Source organism: Geotrypetes seraphini, chromosome 13, assembly GCF_902459505.1.
Source record: "Geotrypetes seraphini chromosome 13, aGeoSer1.1, whole genome shotgun sequence".
Taxonomy (NCBI): domain Eukaryota; kingdom Metazoa; phylum Chordata; class Amphibia; order Gymnophiona; family Dermophiidae; genus Geotrypetes; species Geotrypetes seraphini.
This window is the reverse complement of record NC_047096.1, coordinates 81,750,027-81,772,815: the sequence shown is the minus strand read 5'-3', so window position 1 is coordinate 81,772,815 and position 22,789 is coordinate 81,750,027. Positions and strand designations below refer to the sequence as shown.

General features: G+C 45.6%; 1 long non-coding RNA gene across 2 annotated transcripts in view; it reads left to right on the top strand.

Moving 5' to 3' along the window:
* Window positions 1-22,789, top strand: part of LOC117347195 — an 87,646-nt gene that overhangs the window by 10,061 nt on the left and 54,796 nt on the right. The window contains exon 3 of one of the 2 annotated variants that reach the window (XR_004536741.1): window positions 13,331-13,384. The exons of the other annotated variant lie outside the window; for it this stretch is intronic. This is a non-coding gene — a long non-coding RNA (uncharacterized LOC117347195). Of the gene's footprint in view, window positions 1-13,330; window positions 13,385-22,789 lie in introns of those variants that run through there. 2 annotated transcript variants of the gene reach the window in all.

Here is a 22,789-nt window from a genome sequence, read left to right as displayed (position 1 = left end):
AGAGTGAATCAAGATATTAATGGAGGAGTGATCAAGAAAAGAGGAAATAGAACGGATGAGCCTAAGCTTATGAAAACATTTCTGCATAACTGCACTAACTTGTTGATGAAAGGTAAGATCCCTGTCTAGAATGACTCCAAGGTGTTTAATTTTGTTATCCATTTGAATTGGGGAGGAGTCGATACTGATGGGTAGACATAGATGTTCATCTGGAGAAAGCAAGAAAAGAACACTAGTAGTTTTAAAGGGAAAAAGTGCTCATTGTGCTCCAGGTGTGAGGAAATTGCAGACGGCCTATGCAAGCGTTGTGCAGGCCAGAGCAGGGGGGAGCCTTGTTGGCGGCCAGGGCACCCCGCTGAAGGTACCTTGCGAGTCGGCTTTGTAGTGCTGGGAAGCCCGGGCTTCCCCCGACGCCCACGGTCAGGGAAAAAAGGATTCCTTGCCGCCAGACAGGCTGGGGATTCCCTTTTCATGTCGGTTGGTTCCTCGGCCTCAGCATCGGGAAAGTCCCAGGCTTTTCAGATGTGGCAGGCTGCAGGAGCTCCGTTTTTGGCAGGAACCTCCTTCATCCCAGTAACCTCAGGTGACCTTCCCCCTGTTCTGGAAATACAGAGGCCGCCAGGGGTTTTTCCCCCTGATTTTTAATGGCACTTTGTAAGGCTTATGTGCTGGTGACAAGAGGTTCCGTGTCAACTCTGGGGGTCTCGGGGAGGGGGGTGTTTCCCTCGACGTCTTCCCTGGCACAGTCCCACACAGCGGTGGTTTTGCCCCCCTCTTTTCTCAACGACCTAGGGTCTCTTGGGATGAGGATTTCTTCCCAGAGTTGCAGGATGTGATTGAGGAGAACCTGGGCCCTTGGGGAGAATTCCAGGATCCTCTTGGGGGGGTCGGATTCTGCCAGCGAGGGGTTCGAGCACTCCCAGCTGGTGAAGATGTGTCTGTGGTGCGCATTTTTTAGCAGGAAGAGCTTCAGGAGTTAATTATGCAGGTCTCCTTTGAGGACCCTGTGTCGGAGCTCCCGCGTACGGTGGACCCCTTGCTTAAGGAGATTCGCTCTGCTTCCCGCTCTTTTCCTATGCATCAGGATATTCAGGATGTTATGCTCGCTCAGTGGCAGGTGCCGGAAGCCCCTTTTTGGTTTGCGTGCTCCATGGCCCGCCTGTATCCCATTCCTGAGGGGGATAGGGACACTGTGAAGACACCCGTGGTGGATGCTGTAGTCTCGGCCATTTCTAAGAGGCATATCGTGCCTGTTAAGAGCAGTGTGGCCTTGAAGGACCCGGAGGAACGTAAGTTGGAGTCCTTCCTCTAAACAGAGTTTTGATGTGACGGCTCTGTCGGTCCAGGCAGTGATGTGTGGCGGGCTGGTGGCTCGGGCGTGTTTTCATTGGGCCCAGCATGTTCTTTGACAGTAAGGAGGTGAATTAGAACTTGCTGAAGCAAGAAGTTGCCAAAATTGAATTGGGTGCTTCTTATCTCTTGGATGCCATGTATGACCTCTTGCAAGCTTCTGCCAAGTCTTTGGCTCTTGGAGTGGCAGCACGCCGTACCTTGTGGCTTCATGCTTTGTCGGCGGATGCGGATGAATGGAAGAAATTGCATTACAATTAGTACTATTATAATGGGAGTGGGGTCAGGGACGGAGCTTGGACTGAGGTACTCAGTTGATATTTGTTAGACTTAGGGGGGTACTTGGCTTGAAGAAGTTGAGAAACATTGGTCTCTAGGTGACTAGTATGGAGTTCACTAAGTAAGGGTCCCTTTTACAAAGCCACAGTAGCAATTCTCTCATGGCAAATGCGCCAAAGTCCATCCAATTCCTATGGGCTTCAGTGCATTTGCTGTGGCAGAATTGCTATCGCAGCTTTGTTGAAGGAGCCCTAAGGCAGGAACTGTGCTGTGTCTTAAAACACAGATTGCCGGGGATGCAAAGCATTAACTGATTCAACTTGAGTTTGAAGTACGGTAGTTTTGAAAGAAATGGAAGGTTTGATACTGGTCATTAGTTATTCGGAATAAGAAGATCTGCCACCTGAAAAGATTCTTCTCCTTTCAAACGGCTAAACTAAAATCATGGCTCGCCCAAATTATACTTGATGCCCCTTCATATCTCAATTTTAGAAAGTAGATTAAAACTCAGCTATTCAACAGACTGAATCCTTAATCATACCCATGACTTCCCCCTCTCACCCTTCTAAGATTGTGGCTCCCTCCTTACGGTTTGTTTACCTTCTCCTTATAGGCTCCTTCCTTATGGCGTGTATGCAGTTCTCCTTCTCTTAAACTGTATGCATGTACTTATTGTATGTATTGCATGTATTTTGTTGCATGTACTTTCTGGTGCATGTCCTGCTGCATGTACTTATGCATGTCCTTTATTCCTTGTACTTATTGTACTCTTGTACTTATTGCATGTATTTTTTTGCTCCCTTCACTTAAATTGTAGACGTATAACCAGCATGTTACTTTTATAATTGCTTTGCTCATTTTTGTTGTCAATTTCAGAGAAATTGAAAGGGGACAGGTTTAGAACCAATGCTAGGAAATTTTTCTTCACTCAGAGGGTGGTGGACACCTGGAATGCGCTACCGGAGGATGTGATAGGACAGAGTACATTAAGGGGTTTTAAAGAGGGATTGGACCAGTTCCTGAAGGATACGGGGATTGAGGGATATAGACAGAGGTAGAGATAGGATCATGAAAGGGTATAGATAGAAGAAAAAATGGGGATTAAAGGGTTTTAGACAAAGAATCACTTACAGGTCATGGACCTGATGGGCCACCGCGGGAGCGGACTGCTGGGCGAGATGGACCCCTGGTCTGACCCTGCAGAGGCAACTTCTTATGTTCTTATTTTCTCAATCTGCAAGAGACATTTTAGAAGCTTCTAGAAAGCTTACAACTAGACAGTGCTATCACCAAAAATGGACTAGATTTTCTACATGGTGTTTTTCTCATCATAAGGAGCCTCAGCATTTCTCCTTATCTTCTGTTTTGGACTATCTTTTGCACTTATCCAATTCTGGCCTCAAGACTACATCTATACGAGTCCATTTCAGTGCAATTGCGGCTTTTCATCAGCCTATTGAAGGGAAACCCCTCTCTGCTTATCCAGTGGTTTCCAGATTCATGAAAGGACTTTTCAATGTCAAACCTCTCAAACCGCCTCCTGTGGTTTGGGACCTCAATGTTGTCCTTACTCAACTCATGAAGTCTCCATTTGAACCAATTGATAAGGCTCATCTGAAGTATCTCACTTGGAAAGTTGTGTTTCTCATTGCCCTCACTTCTGCTCGACAAATCAGTGAGCTGCAAGCTTTAGTTACTGACCCACCATTCATTTTGTTCCATCATGACAAGGTAGTTCTTCGTACTCATCCGAAATTCACTTTAGTGGTCTCAGAATTTCATCTCAATCAATTCATCGTACTTCCAGTGTTTTTTCCAAAGCACCATTCTCACCCTGGAGAATCAGCTCTTCATACTTTGGACTGTAAACGTGTTTTGGCCTTCTACTTGGAACGCACCAAACCACACAGAACTGCTCCTCAACTTTTTGTTTCCTTCGATCCAAATAAGTTGGGACAACCTATTTCTAAGCGTACCATCTCCAACTGGATGGCGGCTTGTATCTCTTTCTGTTATACCCAGGCTGGATTACCCCTTCACAGTAAAGTCACAGCCCATAAAGTCAGAGCAATGGCAGCTTCAGTAGCTTTCTTCAGATCTACACCTATTGAGGAAATCTGTAGAGCTGCTATTTGGTCCTCGGTTCATACCTTCACTTCTCACTATTGTCTGGATATTTTCTCCAGACGGGATGGACAGTTTGGTCAAACAGTATTACAAAATTTATTCTCCTAAATTGCCAACACTCCCACCATCCCATTCTGGTTAGCTTGGAGGTCACCCAAATGTGAGAATACCTGCCTGTTTGTCCTGGGATAAAGCACAGTTACTTACCATAACAGGTGTTATCCAGGGACAGCAGGCAGCTATTCTCACAACCCACCCACCTCCCCTGGTTGGCTTCTCTGCTAGCTATCTGAACTGAGATGCGCCCTGTGCTGGCCGGGAAGGCACTCGCGCATGCGCGGTGCGGGCGACTCGAAACTTCAAGTTTTTTCAAGCAAGTCTGCTTGTGAGGCGTCCGCATCCGGGCTCCGTCGATGACGTCAACCATATGTGAGAATAGCTGCCTGCTGTCCCTGGATAACACCTGTTATGGTAAGTAACTGTGCTTTTTCTTCACCCCTGTTTGGACACCTAGAGTATTGCATTCAATTCTGGTCTTATCTCAAGAAATATATAGCGGCACTAGAAAAAGTTCAAAGAAGAGTGACCAAGATGATAAAGGGAATGGAACTCTGCTTTAATGAGGAAAGACTAAAAAGGTTAGGTCTCTTCAGCTTGGCAAAGAGACATCTGAGGGGAGATATGATTGAAGTCTACAAAATCCTGAGTGGAGTAAAACGGGTACAGGTGGATTGATTTTTCACTCCATCAGAAATTACAAAGACTAGGGGACACTTGATAAAGTTACAGGGAAATACTTTTAAAACCAATAGGAGGAAATTTTTTTCACTCAAAGAATAGTTAAGCTCTGGAACACATTGCCAGAGGTTGTGGTAAGAGCAGATAGCGTAACTGGTTTTAAGAAATGTATGGATAATTTCCTGGAGGAATAGACCATAGTCTGTTATTAAGAAAGACATGGCTTGCCCTAGATTTGTAGCATGGAATGCTGCTACTCCTTGGGTTTTAGCCAGGTACTAGGGACCTGGATTGGCTTCCGTGAGAATGGGCTACTGGGCTTGATGGACCATTGGTCTGACCCAGTAAGGCTGTTCTTATGTTCTTATAGTCTGTTGTATATTTTGCATATAGAGATGGAGTTATTTATATAAGAACAATATATAAGAATTTATTTAAATAAGTCCATTTCAGTTAATATTCTCTGTCTGAACAAAAGCAGTGAGTGCCTGGACAATGCTTATAAAAAGAAACAAGGCATATGCAAGACTCGCAGAATGTTCACTTCAAAAAGGATAATTCCACAAGCCTTAAAGAATCTCAATTAGTCCAAAGTTGAATAAGCGCTGCCTTTTAACCACCCCCTGCCCTAAAGCCTTATTAAAGTATTTATACAATATTCAAAGCATTGTATGATTAACAGTCTGGACTTGTTTCTAGATGCTAGCAAGTTAATAGATGCAAAGGCTTCTGAAAAGCTGAGTTTGTTGTGGGAGGAAGTGGGAGAGAGAGCAGAGGAAGTTTGGAAAAGAATCGGAGCTTAGTGCCAGTCTGCAGATACCTCTTGTTGAATATAGACTTTCAATTGAGTGCTAGCATATTGCAACGAGGCTTGATCTAGTGAAAATCTGCTTGTCATTGGATCTTACGCACAGTATTAGAGATAATTTTGCACAGCAGCAATATTAGAGATAATTTTGCACAGCAGCAAAAGTTTAATAAATCTGCCCCCGTCAGTACAAATGTAACAATGTCCTAAGGCCAGGGCTGCCCCAAGGACTTCACAGGCTGCAAGGGAAACAGGGATACAAAACAGCTCTCCATCCTGTCTTCTCTGTGATGGTTACAGTGCAGTGTGATGAGCAGGGGTGCTAGGGGGTGTCTTGAATAGGATGAAATTCCAACTCGGGATGGTCCTGCCCTAGTTGAACATTCAGCCTTCTGCCTCAAATAACTTTTAGACCCATGGGTTCCTCCTTCCATGAGTTTTAATAATGAAACTCAGCTATTATCATCACCTCAAATACCACCACTCCTAAAATATCCTACTGAAGCCAGCAGATAAGATATTCCAATGGAGGTTTTCTTCCCCTTAGCAGATCCTTGGTCACTCTTCAATGAAAGCTCTTAACAAAGTATTCAAAAGCAAGGAAATAACACTCCAAATGAAGATCAGACTTGTCCATGCACTTATTTTCTCAGTGGTCAATTACGGATGCGAAAGCTGGACACTATGGAAACATGAAGGAAAGATTGACTCATTGAGCTTTAGTGTTGGGGAAGGATTTCATGTGTGCCATGAACCGCCAAAAGAACTATCAAATTGATTTTGGAAGAGATCAAACTAGCTATGTCACTCAAAGCCCAAATGATGAAGTTACGACTGTCTTATTTTGATCATATTGTCAAAAGAGAAATATAATTGGAGAAGGACATCATGTTTGGGAAGATCAAAGGAACCAGGCAACGAGGGCAACCTACATACAGATGGATCCTGGCTGGACACGTTGAAAACAACCGTGGGGATGCGACTGGAGGATCTTACCAGCCTAGCAGAAAACCAATTTCTTTTTAGATCTGTAATTCAAGTCACTAGGACTTGATCACAAGTCAATGGCACCTAACTAACTAGCAGATCCTCATTCAGCACCTCTTTAGGCTTCCATTTGAAATCACCCTGGAGCTTTTTCTCCCATTTTCATTATATATGTCCTTTTCCTAGTCTGTTTGTAAAACAAACCAATCTCATCCACATTGAAGACCTGAATTGGTACATACCCCTTTACTTCAGTTACATTTAGCAGGTATGTTTTAAATTCCTTAGAAGCTTCATTGTCAGCTGAACCTGCTTCCCCAGAAAGGCTTACATTTTTTAGTACATATCGTTATTTAACACACACTAACCAATCTGACTTGCAGAAAAAGTTTTCACGTTTTCTTGCCCCTGGGTGAAGTGTTTGTATGTTTAATTGTTTTTATTCATTTTCAACGTGCATAAACAACAACAATCAGAGTAAACAATACAGAATACAGATATGTTTGCACAAAATCCAAAAGTCCCCTCCCAACCCCCCACCCTCCAACAAAAACCCCCAACTGAAAATCCCTGGTGAGAAGAAAATGTAAAATAGAAATAAAACTGCTATTATGAATTCAAAAGTCTATTCCGAGCCATTGAGGTAAGGGTCATCCAAAAACGCTCCCAAATCACTGTGAATCTGCGCCCCGATCTCGAGTCAATATCAAAGAAGTGTCTACGTTCTAAAGCGGCCTGGGTGATCATCAATGATTTCCATTGACTGTAAGTCGGGGCCTCACAAGCCAGCCACTGCAATAGGATAGTCTTTTTGCCAAGTAATATAGCTCTAGCCAAAAAGGCGGAAAGACCTTTAGGCTTTGGAGAAGTAACATCATAAAAACCAAAGAGCGCTCTTGGGGTCGGGGACCACCTTCGACCCCAAAGAGCCGAAATATAAGAGCCCATTTGATGCCAGAACTGGAGAACAGCAGGACAATACCAAAACATATGACCCAAGGAGGCATTCACTTGAGCACATTTAGGGCAGTGATGACTTGGAGAAATGCCCATCCTGTAAGCTCGTATAGGAGAAATGTAGAGACGAAGAATAAACTTCAATTGTAGTTCCCAGTGCTGAATATTAGTTGACAATTTTTTCAAAGTTTTGACAACCTGCTGTATCTGATCAGAAGTTAAAGTACATTGTAAATCCTCAGCCCAGGTTTCTGCTAAAATTGCAAAGTTGTGTCCAGGTTGACTGTCACGGATGCCTGGAAACGTAGTGGAATGAGTTGCTGTGCAGATAAGCTGAACATTTCAGATAGAGTCTCATAACAGATGTTCGTCATATGAGCACCAGGCAATGAACGTACATAATGTCGTACCTGAAAGTATGCAAAAAAGTCAGTGGCGGGTAGTCCAAATGTATGTTGTAAGGAAGCAAAAGATGCTATCTGCCCCTCATCTGTGTACAACTGAAAGATGTAACATAACCCCATAGAAGCCCATCGCTGAAAGGACACAGACTGAATACTCGGCGAAAAATCTCCATTCCCCCGAATAGGGAGGAAGGGAGAAATCTCCGGGGACATTTGAAGGCATTTGCATAAACAACGCCAGGTCCGTCTCGCAGGAGCAAAAATTGGATATCGTGCTACCACTAGACGGAGGGCCGGGGCTGCCACATTTAACACATAACTGATATGGTAAGGAGCCACTAAGGATAGTTCCAAAGGAGTGGCAGAAAAATAAGATGTACCCCTAAACCAATCATTAATATGCCTCATTTGACAGGCCATTGCATACCATTGAATATTCAAAAGACCATAACCCCCCCGTTCTCTAGGTAGGCACATCTTAGAGAAAGTCAGACGTGGCTGTTTGCCACCCCAAACAAACCTCTGTATCCCTCTTATAAGTTGAATCTTAGTAGCATGGGACAATAAAAGGGGGAGAACTTGAAATCTATAGAGCCATTTTGGAAATACTACCATATTGTACAGAGCCACTCTACCTGCCACTGATAAAGGAAAAGCCCGCCAAGTGTGAAACATATTCAAAGTGTCCCCCAAAAGTGATGCCACATTACAATCATATAAAGTGGAAAGATCACGGGGTAACCACACTCCAAGATATTTAATGGAGGTCTGGGCCCAAGCAAAGGGGAAATCACCCACCCAAGTATCCTGTATAGTGGAGGGAAACGCAAAAACTGTAGATTTTTGATAGTTAAGGGCGAAGCCTGAGTAAAAATGAAACTCCTCCAAAGAATGGTGTAGATGAGTAATAGAACGCCGTGGCTGAGTCAATGTAAATAATAAGTCATCCGCGAAAGCCAGAACTTTGACCGTCTGAGACGGAAACGGGACTCCCACTATGTCCGGATCGTTAGAGACCGTTCGTAAAAACGGCTCCAAATAGAGCAGAAAAAGGAGTGGGGATAAGGGACAACCCTGCCGGGTGCCCCTACCAATAGAAAAGGCTTCCGTTATAATATCATTAACTAACAATCGGTCCATTATATAAGGTGTGAATCGCTCGAGTATACCAGCCCTCAATACCTATATAATCCAGTACCCCAAACAAATAACCCCAGTCCACCTGATCAAAAGCTCGGGCGGCATCCAGGCTGGCCAACAACATAGGTGTCTTCTGTGATTGAGTATGAGCCATAGCTAGAAGCACCCGACGGACATTATGTACTGCCTGCCTACCTTTCACAAAACCCACCTGTGTTGGACCTATAATCCTGGGCAGCAGGAGAGCCAGTCTATCCGGCAAAATTTTTGCCAGAATTTTAATATCAACATTAAGAAGGAAGATGGGGCGACAAGCCTCAGGGGAAGTAGCATCCTTACCCGGCTTTAAAATAAGTGTGATGAGGGCCTCATTGGCACCCGCCGGAAAACTGCCCTCCGTGATAACCTGCGTATAATAATCCCGTAATGGATGACCAATCTGTGAGGATAACAATTTGTAAAATTCGGCTGAAAAGCCGTCGGGTCCAGGGGCAGAATAGTTCCTCTGAAGCTGTATCGCCCTCTGCAATTCTCTAACGGTCAGGGGGGCATTAAGAAGTTCCACATCTGACCCATTCAATTTAGGAAGTCCGGAATCCTCCAAATAATCTCTCAAAAGTCCCCCCCCCTTCTTGATCTCGTTGTTCATAAAAATCCCGAAAATAATCTGAAAATATGTTGGCAATCTTATCCGTTTTATGTCGTAATATCCCGGCCGCGTCCCGTAAACCGAAAATAAAGCGGGAGCCTCTCGCACGTTTAGTCAAGTTGGCCAATAATTTCCCTGATCGATTACCGTAACGATGGAATTTAAATCGCTGGTAAAATAACATCTTCAGCGTACGTTCATGTATATATGAATTAAGTGTCGTCTCGACAGATAATAAATTCTCTTTCGCCGCCGGTGTGGGATTAGTCGAATAGTGTCGTTTCGCAGTGGCCAAATCGCGCTCCAAACGTAAAATGCCCTGGGATAATCGACGATTTCTCGCAATAACGTAAGCAATACATTCCCCTCGCAATACCACTTTAGCCGTGTTCCAAAACAAATTTGGCTCAGATAAATGTTGACTATTAAATTCCAAAAAATTTTTCCACTTTTCCAATAAAAATTATTGAAAATGGGCATCAGAGAACAAATAACTCGGAAAGCGCCACCGGGAGGGGCCTCGGATATTGAAGCCAACATTAACCTCCACCCAGATCAAAGAATGATCTGAGATCACTGATGGTCCTATAGTAGCGGCATCAATATGAAGAAAGGATGATTTATTAACAAGTATATAATCTATTCTAGAAAACGTACCATGGGCCCGAGATCTATGGGTATAATCACGTTCCGAGGTGTGCAGTAGGCGCCAAGGATCAACCAAATCTAAAGTCGTACACAAATACGGAATACCCCGCCTGCTAGACTCCACCGGAGGCACTCCCGGATTAGATTTGTCAATTCTCTGATCAAGTACCTGATTATAATCCCCTGCCAGGTATAACAAGTCAGCCACGTGTTCCGATAGCAATTTAGCAATGCGTTCAAAGAAGGAGTGATCATATACATTTGGTGCATATAAATTGAGCAAATAGAAGGAGTAAGTACCCACAGTTAGAAAGAACAAGAGAAATCGTCCCTGAGGGTCTTGTTCCACCAAACGCACCTGACATGGTAAAGATCTGTGGATCAAGATCGCCACCCCAGCTTTTTTCTGAGGTGACGAAGCCGCACAAACGGCCCCCACCCAAGATTTTTTCAATTTAGCATGTTCGCTATCCGTCAAACGTGTTTCTTGCAGACACACAATATCCGCTTTATGATGTTTAAGTTGATTAAGAATTTTCGTTCTTTTAACTGGAGAGGATATACCCGATACATTCCAAGACATTATTCGCATAGAATTAGCTAAAGACATAGGGAATTCCAAAAAGCAAAGAAATAGCTAGCTCGACCCAAGTTATCAAGGCCATCCCAGGTTCCCAGCCTTACCCGGAATAGCTGATCAAATAGATATACCTTTAATAGTATATTGGAAGTAACACGCTTTAATGGCCCTCCATCTTGTTGATGAAAACAGTAAAGATATCCTACTGTCAGAGGTGCCCACCCCGCCTCCAGTACAATGCAAACAAATAGCAAGAAAAAGACCACTCTACACAGGGATAGAAAAAGAAAAAAAAAAGAAATAACAGAAAAAATTCTCCTCCCAACCCGTCCCTCCCCCGTCCACCCCCCATCCAACCCCCCCATCCCCCCTATTGTCATCATCCCCTCCCTCAGTACTAGACACATCAACAGAAACACCAGAGGTGACTCTGCAGGTGTGTAAGGGTACGAGAAGGATGCCTCCCCGAGCCCCGAGTCATTCAATAATACAAGTATCAAACATGGCTACCAGCGGAAAGTACAAACCTAACCTGTGTATAGTAGACCTAATTAAACACCACATAGAACTCCAAAAAAAGAAGTCGAGTCAAGTTGCAAACAATAGACCAGAGTGCCATGACTCCAAAACATTGCAAGTCCAAATAGTAAGTACAGTGAAAAAATTGCTAAACAGCAATCAAGGTAAACCAGCAGTGCATATCCAAGAACGGTCCTCTCAGCCATCTGGACTTTGGGGTGGTAGCAGATTAGTATTAAGGTATGTAGCTGCGTCCGCTGAAGAGTCAAACGAGTGCCACTGACCCTGATGATGTAATTTCAAGATGGCTGGGTAGAGAAACATAAATCTCACTTTTTTATCCGCCAAGGTGGAACAAAGTGGGTAAAATAATTTTCTCTTTTCGGTTAAGGCGGCCGAGTAATCCTGAAAAATTCGAATCTCAGCCTCTCCATATTTCAGCTGGTCCCGTTGCTGTTTGTATTGGCGAAAGATTTCCACTTTATGATGATAATTAAGCACTTTGACTATGATCATGCGGGGTCGTCCAGTCCCAGTCTGCTCGCGACCTATGCGATGGGCATGTTCTAGGCGTAGGGGGCCCATGTCTCCCCGCATAGGGAATGTATCTTTTAACCAGGTTTCTATGGTGGGCAGTAGGACCGGACCCGCCAAGGTTTCAGGGAATCCCAGAAAACGCAGGTTCGATCTCCGGGATCGATTCTCCAGATCTTCAAGGCAGTCGCCCTGTTTCCTGGTTAATTCTAGTAAAGCCTGTATTTCAGTGGACTGTGTCCCCTGGATATCTTCCACACCGGATACCCGAGCTTCCAGGGCAGTTGTGCGGGTGACTGTGTCCGAAATTTTAGATTCCAGCCTCTGGAGTTGTTCAGAGAGGCGATCCAGGCTGGGCTGCAGTGCTAAGGTCACCGCCGATGTAAGAGCCTGCAGTGCCTCAGGGGCGAGGTGACTCACCGCCGCCGAAGGACCAGCCGCCATCTTTTCTTCCCCCTGCCTCGTGCGTTCGCAATCCTTTTTCGTGGATCGGGAGGCCATCGGGTGTGCCGGCGACGGCAAATAGCGGTCCATACGCCGCCCACTTTACACTGGAGGCGGGGAAATGCTCAAGTCCTCCGGTCTGCCGCACGATCACAAAGTGAAGACTCGGGGCCCGGGAGCTCAGGCCGGCTGCGACTGCCCGGGCTTACTGCATCATGTGACCCCCCGGGTGAAGTGTTTGTAAATCTCTCTGGCTTTCATCCTGACAGCAATACTGTCCACTGCTTTTTTTTCTCTTTCACCATTTGTGTTATCCACAAATTTAGCTGCTTTTCCATCTTTTCTATTGGCTGATCATGAACCACAGATGTTGTTTTGGAACTTTCCGGTGCAGCTTCATGAACAGACTGACAAATATCTTCCCCTTTTTCCTGGATGCATCAGATTGTGGATTCATTCACATTGAACTCACAGCTGACAGAAGAAACAGACTTTCCAGAAAGAAGCCTGTCTAAAAACATACATTTTGTCACTCAGATACATGACATGCTTCTTTCTCTTTGAAGTTATACCTGCAGATACTTGTAACTCACTCTCTTGATGCTTGGTGGCCATTTCTGGAATCAAATGCATAAGAACATAAGAACATAAGCAGTGCCTCCGCCAGGTCAGACCATAGGTCCATCCTGCCCAGCAGTCCGCTCCCGCGGCGGCCCAAACAGGTCACGACCTGTCCAAATCACCAGAAGGGGCCCCCATGCCACCTTGGTTTCCTATTGAGTCCTATCTTACCATCAAAGTCCTAGCCCTCCGGTCTTGCACATGCACGACCTGGTCGGGTTTCTATACTTATTTTCTGGTTAGCTTTCTCAGTATCCCACGATCCCTTTATCCCTCAGGAATCCGTCCAGTCTCTGTTTGAATCCTTGTATCGTACTCTGCCCAATCACGTCCTCCGGTAGCGCATTCCAAGTGTCCACGACCCTTTGGGTGAAAAAAAACTTCCTTGCATTCGTTTTGAACCTATCTCCCTTCAGTTTCTCTGAATGCCCCCTCGTACCTGTTGTCCCCTTCAGCCTGAAGAATCTGTCCCTATCCACCCTCTCTATGCCCCTCATGATCTTGAAGGTCTCTATCATATCACCCCTGAGCCTCCTTTTTTCCAGAGAGAAGAGCCCCAGCCTATCCAACCTCTCGGCATATGGGCAGTGTTCCAGCCCTCTTACCAGTTTCGTTGCTCTCCTTTGGACTCTCTCGAGTACCGCCATGTCCTTCTTGAGGTACGGCGACCAATATTGAACGCAATATTCCAGATGCGGACGCACCATCGCTCGATACAGTGGCAAGATGACTTCCCTCGTCCTGGTTGTTATGCCCCTTTTTATGATGCCCAGCATCCTGTTTGCTTTTTTTGAGGCCGCTGCGCACTGTGCAGATGGCTTCAGTGATGCATCCACCAGCACTCCCAAGTCTCTCTCAAGACTGCTTTCTCCCAACAATGCCCCCCCCCAATTTGTAGTTGAAACAAAGTGAAAGTGAATACTAACAAAACTGTTTCTAAGTGTATAGGTCTTTAAATATACAAACACATGGCATGAATGGTGAATAGCTGTCACAATGCATGCAACCACAGATAAGCAAAATCACAAATCTGGAACACGTGAATAAGGAGAATGGACTGTATGCCCCATTCATTTGTTTCCAGTCAACCTAAAATCTAGTGTCTGTAGATACTCTCTTGTGCAAAATGCATGCAAACCCCCCTTGTCTTTTTTCGAAGATGGAAGCATGGTCCCTCCTTCAAGGCCTGCCAATCCAAAATGGCATGCCCTCCTCATGCATCATGTGATGCACGGGGAGGGACCCAAGGCCCTGATTGGCTCAGATGCCTAAGGCCCGTCCCCTTGAGTGGCGCCTTAGGTGTCTGAGACAATCAGGGCCTTGGGCCCCTCCCTGTGCATCACATGATGCACCACCATTTTGGATTGGCGGGCCTTGAAGGTGGAGGGACCGTGCTTCCCTCCTGCTTTCATCTTTGAAAACATGTATGGGGGGTTGGGGGATCATCCGGTGGCAGAAGGGAGTGGGTATTCTGCCTGCCTTTTGGGGGGAGGAAGGGGGAGTGCCAGGAGATGGTTTGGTGGGCTGCAAATTTCAAGGATCTCAGAAACTGCTAGACTGAAGTTCTTTTACCAAAAGTTTGTTCTCGTGGATGCTGCAAAAGATACATTTGTGGGCTGGCTTGGGGTAAAATATTTGATTTTATCCTTTGAAGTTTTAGTTCTGGGCATCCACTGTTTGTACATCTCTGAAGTTTGCAATTATACAGACCAAACAAAATAATTTGCTAGTGACTTTATGTGTATGTTCATACATGTGTATGTGTGATAAGAATTTATTTCTGTATGTATCTAGTAGCTGGTGCAATTGTTTCTGAGCTTCACATGTTAACTGATTTTTTTTCCTCTTTGCTATGGTTGATTTGCTATATAAAAACAGGTATCTTTGAAGGCTGCATAAAAGTTGTACATATTATATAAAGCACCTGTTTTGCAAATATTTAGGAAATTTATCATGCACAGGCCAAAAAAATGTGAATTTCCTGTTTACTGTAAGTTGCACCGTGTATTTTTCTCTAGAGACAGGGAGATGGAACTGATTGCTTTGAAATCATGTGACTTGCAGTCACTTCCACAAAACACTGAACCACCAAGAGCACACGGAGGGGGAAGTACTGACGTACATACACACAAGATTAAAACCAGAAGGAATACATTTCTATCAGAAGCCTTTCTGTAAAGCCACTTCATATTATTTTCTGTATTTGCTATTGTTCTATACCAGTGTTCTTCAACCTTTTTACACCCGTGGACCGGCAGAAATAAAAGAATTATTTTGTGGACCGGCAAACTACTAGGACTAAAATTTAAAAACCCCGTTTACGCCCCATCTCCGCGAGCTCGGTCCCCACAAACCATCTGATCCCATCTGCACAAGCCGCAATTATGATTCTATATTGAACGTATTTTATTAAAGTATAAAAAGAAACAATATTCTGAACAATTGTGATTTTATAAATACAAATATACAGAGCATAGATCAACAAAACCCCTGTCTCCCCTCCCCTTCACATATATCCCCTCTACTACCAAGAAAACTGAACAAGCCAAGTTATTATAGAATACTACATAGAAATATCATGCTAACAGAATACTGCAGTCCCCAGTTATGTCTCTAGCAGGATATATTCTAATGACAAAATAGAAATAAAATTATTTTTTTCTACCTTTTGTAGTCTCTGGTTTCTGCTTTCATCTTCTTTTCACTCTTTTCCTTCCAGCATCTGCCTGTTCTATCCAATGTCTGCCCTCTCACCCTTCCATATGTATCTGACTTCTTTCATTGCCCCTCTTCCTTGTCCATCATCCTCTCTCCTTTTTACATCATTCATTCCAGCTTCACTGCCTTCATTTTTCTCTCTCTTACACCAGATCTAGCATCTTTATCCCTCTCTTATTTCTCTGCTGACCCTCTTTCCAGCATCAATGTCTCTCTACTTTCTCATTCCTCTCTCTCCCCTTTCTCTCATCTGATCTCTCCATTCCACCCTGACCCCCTTCCCCTCCTGTAATCTCCCTGCCAGCTGTTTCCTTCCTTTTTTCTTTCTCCCTACCCTCCTTCCTTCTTTTCCTTCTCCCTTCCCTCCTCCCTCTATCCAACATTAACTCTCTTCCCATCCCTTTCCCTCCTCCCTCCCAGCAGCATCTCTCCTTCTTCTCCCTTCCCTCCTCCCTCTATCCAACATTAACTCTCTTCCCATCCCTTTCCCTCCTCCCCTCCCAGCAGCATCTCTCCTTCTTCTCCCTTCCCTCCTCCCTCTATCCAACAGTAACTCTCTTCCCATCCCTTTCCCTCCTCCCCTCCCAGCAGCATCTCTCCTTCTTCTCCCTTCCCTCCTTCCTCTATCCAACAGTAACTCTTTTCCCATCCCTTTCCCTCCTCCCCTCCCAGCAGCATCTCTCCTTCTTCTCCCTTCCCTCCTCCCTCTATCCAACATTAACTCTCTTCCCATCCCTTTCCCTCCTCCCTCCCAGCAGCATCTCTCCTTCTTCTCCCTTCCCTCCTCCCTCTATCCAACATTAACTCTCTTCCCATCCCTTTCCCTCCTCCCCTCCCAGCAGCATCTCTCCTTCTTCTCCCTTCCCTCCTCCCTCTATCCAACAGTAACTCTCTTCCCATCCCTTTCCCTCCTCCCCTCCCAGCAGCATCTCTCCTTCTTCTCCCTTCCCTCCTTCCTCTATCCAACAGTAACTCTTTTCCCATCCCTTTCCCTCCTCCCCTCCCAGCAGCATCTCTCCTTCTTCTCCCCTTCCCTCCTCCCTCTATCCAACATTAACTCTCTTCCCATCCCTTTCCCTCCTCCCTCCCAGCAGCATCTCTCCTTCTTCTCCCTTCCCTCCTCCCTCTATCCAACATTAACTCTCTTCCCATCCCTTTCCCTCCTCCCCTCCCAGCAGCTTCTCTCCTTCTTCTCCCTTCCCTCCTCCCTCTATCCAACAGTAACTCTCTTCCCATCCCTTTCCCTCTTCCCCTCCCAGCAGCATCTCTCCTTCTTCTCCCTCTATCCAACATTAACTCTCTTCCCATCCCTTTCCCTCCTCCCCTCCCAGCAGCATCTCTCCTTCTAACTCCTTTCAAGTCCAGTAACAGCTCTCCCTTTTCCAGACCTTCCCAGCCTCCTACAGTGGCTTCCTCCCCTTCCAGCAGCTCTCGGTACTTGCCTGCAGGAAGTTGCCAGTAAATCACTGCCCTGGCAAATTGGAGAGCTGGTGGGAGGGGAGACAGCCACTGTGAAGGCTCCCCAGGATCTTGTTTGCACACGCTGACCATCTCCCTCCACCTGCACCTGAATCTGCAGCTCTCTCCGGTATAATCGCAACTTCCCCGCGGCCCTCTTCAGCAACTCGGCAGGATCAAGACACGCTGCCGACTTCGGGACCTTCACTCTCTGAGTCCCGCCTATTTTGTTTCAACTTCCTGTTTCCGAACAGGCGAGACTCACAGAGGGAAGGCCCCGACGTTGGCAGCCTATCTTGATCACCTGAGGCTGGGAGGAACATTAATCAGCAGGAACCGCAGTCGGCAGGAAATTTAACTACCGACTTGATCTCGCCGGCCCTGTGCGGACCGGCAGAAATTTTCTGCGGACCGGCACCGGTCTGCGGACCGGCGGTTGAAGAACTGTGTTCTATACCACAGTTCTTCAACCGCCGGTCCGCGGACCGGTGCCGGTCCGCAAACAAAATCTTGCCGGTCCGCGAAGGATTCGGTCCCCGCCGCAACGAAAGGCCGGCATCAGCTGACTTGCAACTTCCTGTTGCAGTCGCTGTGCCGGGACTCCTGCCTTCCACCGCGTTTGCCTCCTGCCTTGTCTCCGCACCTCCAGACCAGCAGCGGCAGCTCTGTATGCTTTTAACTTCGGCACAGAGCTGCCCCTAATCAATAGTTTAGCGCGGTTTCATAAGGCAGCCTCGGGGCCTTTGCTAGGCCGGCCCACATCGCATCATCGAAGCGGGCCGGCTATCAAAGGCCACGAGGCTGCCTCATGAAACCGCGCTAAACTATTGATTAGGGGCAGCTCTGTGCCGAAGTTAAAAGCATACAGAGCTGCCGCTGCTGGTCTGAACTCTTGGGCCGCTGAAGGAGGGCAAAGAGCAGCTGTCCTGGAGGTTTCCCTTCCTCTCGCCTTTGCAGGTCCCTTTTTTCCACCTTTTTTTTTTTCTTCCTTCAAACGGCAACGGGCCCCACATCGACATCAATCAAGTAAGTTCCACTGTCAATCAAGCGGTTCTGCTCGGCCAAAGCTTCCCCTGTGACATGAGCCACCCTCAGGGGAAAGAAAGTGACCCACAAAGGTGAGGGGAAGGGGGGCAGATGATGGAAGTTGGGGGGGGGAGAGAGAGAGAAGGGGCAGATGATGGAATGGAGGAGATGAGAGAGAGAGAGAAGGGGACATATGATGGAAGTGAGAAGAAGGGAGAGAGAGCAGAAGGCAGATGGATGTCAGTTGAGAGGGGAGAGCAGATGCTGAATGGAAGTGGGGAAAGAACACATACTGGATGGAAGGAGGAGATAAATAAAGGGGGAAGAAAATAGTAAGATAATGGAGGGGTGAGGGAAAGGGGTGACAAGCTGTGTGTAGACACAGTGAAAAGAGGGAAACGGGACTAAATAGTAAGAAAGAATTTAATTTAGATGGAGGCAGAAAATAGAGAAGGAAGACCAGAGAAGAAAAGGGAAGAGAGAGCAGAGAATGATCAGATCTGAGTGTAGGAAATGAGAAGAGAGATATGCTAAAAACCACAGGGGGGAGGGAAGGATAGAGATGCCAGACCATGAGGGGAACAGAAGGAAGATGATGGATGCTAGACCAAATTGGGGGGTGGGGGGGGGGGCAGGAGGAGAGATGGCAGGGAAAGACAGACAGTGAATGGAAGGGGCAGATGCTGGACTGAAGAGACAGAGAAGGTTATCATGCTGCTGTACCGGGCCATGGTACGCCCTCACCTGGAGTACTGCGTCCAGCACTGGTACTTGAAGAAGGACACGGTACTACTCGAAAGGATCCAGAGAAGAGCAACTAAAATGGTTAAGGGACTGGAGGAGTTGCCGTAAGCGAAAGATTAGAGAAACTGGGCCTCTTCTCCCTTGAGCAGAGGAGATTGAGAGGGGACATGATAGAAACATTCAAGGTACTGAAGGGAATAGACTTAGTAGCTAAGGCAGGGAGAACGAGAGGGCACTCTCTAAAGTTGAAAGGGGATAGATTCCATACAAACGTAAGGAAGTTCTGTGGTAGAAAGCTGGAATGCTCTTCCAGAGGCTGTTATAGGGGAAAACACCCTCCAAGGATTCAAGACAAAGTTAGACAAGTTCCTGAACAAGAACGTGCGCTGATAGGGCTAGTCTCCGTTAGGGTGCTGGTCTTAGACCACAGGGCTGCCGCGTGAGCGGACTGCTGGTCATGATGGACCTCTGGTCTGACCCAGCAGTGGCAATTCTTATGTTCTTAGGGCAGACACTGGCTGGAAGAGAGTGAAAAGGCAATGAAAGCAGAAATCAGAGCCGACAAAGGTAGAAAAAATAATTTTATTTCTATCTTGTGATTCAAATATATCAGATTTGAAATATGTATCTTGCTAGACATAATTGGGGAGTGCAAAGCCCAGGCAGTGCTTCTTTAGCTTCCAGCTGGCTTAGGGCTCTCTCTGACCAGGGGGCAGTTGCCCTAGTTCCACTCCCCTAACACCATTCCTGTCATGTGTGACTGTGGTATTCTGTTACTTGATATTTGTGTAGCATTCTGTAATAATTTGGCTTATTCAGTTTTCTTGATAGTAGAGGGGATATATGTGAAGGGGAGGGGAGACAGGGTTTTTGTTGATTTTGCCCTGTATTATTTGTATTTATAAAATGACAATTGTATAGAATATTGTTTCTTTTTATACTTTAATAAAATATGTTCAATATAAAATTATAACTATTTGAGGCTTGTGTGGATGGGATCAGATGGTTTGTGGGACCGAGCTTGCGGGGACGGGGCGGCGATGGTTTTTAAAAAAAAATTTCAGTCTTAGTAGTTTGCCGGTCCACGAAATAATTATTTTATTTCCGCCGGTCCATAGGTGTAAAAAGGTTGAAGAACACTGCCCTACAACCCAACCTAAAACTGCTGGTAATAATAATAGACAAAGGTTGCACCATGCAACTTCAAATCAGCAAAACAGTCCAGAAGGCATTCACAACCATGTACAACCTAAGAAAAATCAGAAAAAACTTCAACAAAGAACAATTCAGACTCATGGTCCAAGCGCTAATCCTGGGCCTCCTGGACTACTGTAATAGCCTATACTTGTCATGTAATGCCCCACCTATACCTTAAAACAATTACAAACGGTGCAAAACACAGCTCTCAGATATATTCATTGAAAAAATACAATCACATTACCACTGCTTACCAAGACTCACACTGGCTCCCAATACAAGCACGCATACAATATAAATTATTTTGCACCCTCTTCAGAGCCCTAAATGGAAATGGTCCCAGCTACCTAAACAAACACCTGGTCAGAAATAATACATCAAGACCAAGGAGAATACAGGCTCGCTTCACCCATCCCCCAGCAAAAGGCACATAAAGCAAAAAATTATATGACGAACTACTAGCTACCAGAGCAATGAAAATAGACTGCCACCTCTCCAAGCTACTGACCAAGACGATCAACTACAAAATATTCAGGAAAGAACTGAAAAGTATACTTTCAAAAAATTTGTCAAATGAGCTAACAAATACCTTATAAACCCTCACCCAAATCCCATCGCTCATGCTAGTCTTCAATTCGTGTAAGCTCACTCTATCAACTCCCTGGGAATGCCCAGGCCAACTCTTTTGGTAAACCGCCTAGAACTGAAAGATATTGGTGGGATAGAAAACACTAATGTAATGTAATGTTAATTATCATTTACATTTGGGGGATTTTCAAAGATGTCAAGGCAGATGACTTTAAAATATGCATTGTCACCTCTGTAACTATAGAAAAATAGACAAATATAGTGCAAAATATAAACAGCAGATATAAATTCTCAAAACTGACACATTTTGATTACTAAATTGAAAATAAAATAATTTTTCCTACCTTTGTTGTCTGGTGATTTCATGAGTCTCTGGTTGCGTTTCCTTCTGACTGTGCATCCTTTCTTTCATGTCTTTCTTTCTGCACTCAGACCCAACAGTTGTCCCTTTCTATTCCCTCTCTCCTTCCTTCCTATGTCCTCAGTGCCCCTTCCCATGTCCTTAGTGCCCCCAGTGCCTCCTTCCTGTCCTTAGTGAATGGCTTCACTGGGACACATGCTATCTGCCCGAAAGCTGAAATCCTATATTTATGCAGAAGACATTACAATTGTCATCCCCATCTCCTCACTGTCACAAGAAACAGAACAGCACATCTCTTCAGTACTCACCATGGTCGAACACTGGACCACCCGGTTCAAATTAAAACTAAATCCAGAAAAGACTAAACTCTTCCTTGCAAGTCCCAACCACAAATTAACTACCACCATCCTACAACTCAATGGTCTAACCTACCCTATCAACCCCACCATCAAAATCCTTGGAGTCATCCTAGACCGCTGCCTGACCCTCGAAGACCACACCAACGCACAGGTCAAAAAATGCTTTTACACCATCTGGAAACTCCGTACCATCAAACATTACTTTGACTTCCCCTCCTTCAGACTGCTGGTCCAATCCCTAATCTTAAGCACCCTGGATTACTGTAATATCATATATTTGGGCTCCTACAAGAAAACCATCAAACGTCTGAGACTCATTCAAAACACCGCCGTCCGCCTAATCTATGGCCTCAAAAAGTCAGACCATATCAGCCCCTACTACAGAAAACTTCACTGGTTGCCAATAGAAGTGAGAGTCATCTTCAAATTCGCCTGCCTCTGCTTCAAAACCTTAACTGGCTTATCCCCGATATATCTGTCTCACCACTTTGCGTTCCCAGGCACCAATCGAACGCGCAATGCCTATCTGTTTGCTTACCCATCCCCAAAGGGATGCACCTACAAAAGATTCCTTAATAGAACTCTCTCATTCCAAGCTGGCAGATGGACAGATTGCCTGACCACCCTCATCTCATCTGCCCCATCTTACTCATCCTTCAGGAAATCTCTCAAATCTTACCTCTATGATAAATTTTTCGAACCCCTCCCCCCGAATAACCAAACTCTACCAGAATAACCAGAATGTAACTATCTTTGCATAGTAATCCATTTCAACCGCATTATACAGTCTCTTGCATTGTATCCTGTTCTATAAGTCTCTCAGACTGTATTTTCACTATAAATATCTGAATATGTACAGGCTCTTGCATTGTAAATCTGCTTTGTATCTTTGCTATATAAACACCCATGCTGAATATGTACAATCCCCTGCATTGTAAACTGCTCTCAACTGCATAGTACATTCCCTCGCATTGTATCTTCGCTGTGTATGTACAGTCTCTTGCATTGTAAACCGCTCTGAACTGTTTGTGGTATACAAAAATAAAGTTGTTATTATTCCCATGTCCTTAGTGCCCCCAGATCCAGTGTCAGTTCTCCTTTGTACTAGGTCTCCCTCCCTCTCCCTCCTCTGGTATCTTGCCTCTGCTCTTCCTCAGGGTCTCTTCCCTTCTGTCTGCACCTCCAATAGCTCTTTATCTGCCTTCTGTCTTTCCCCTTTGGCCCAGGCCTTTCTCTCTCTAATCTTTCTTCTGCTTACAACCTCCCCCTTTCTCTGCCTCTTTCTCTCCATCCTTCCTCCCTCCCTCTTTCCTATGTCCCCCCTCACTGCCTTCCAGCCTTTGTCTCAACCCCTCCCCCGAAGCCAGCCTGCCTTCCTCCCTCCCTCCCTGCTGTGCCAAAGCCAGCCTGCCTACCTCCCTCCCTGCCGTGCCAAAGCCAGCCTCCCTCATTCCCTCCCTCCAACACTTTCTGCCTCCTACACGCTTTCTCTGTGTCCTTGCCTCTTCCCTCATTGGCATCCTTCCTTTGCATCCCCAACCCAACATGCTCTC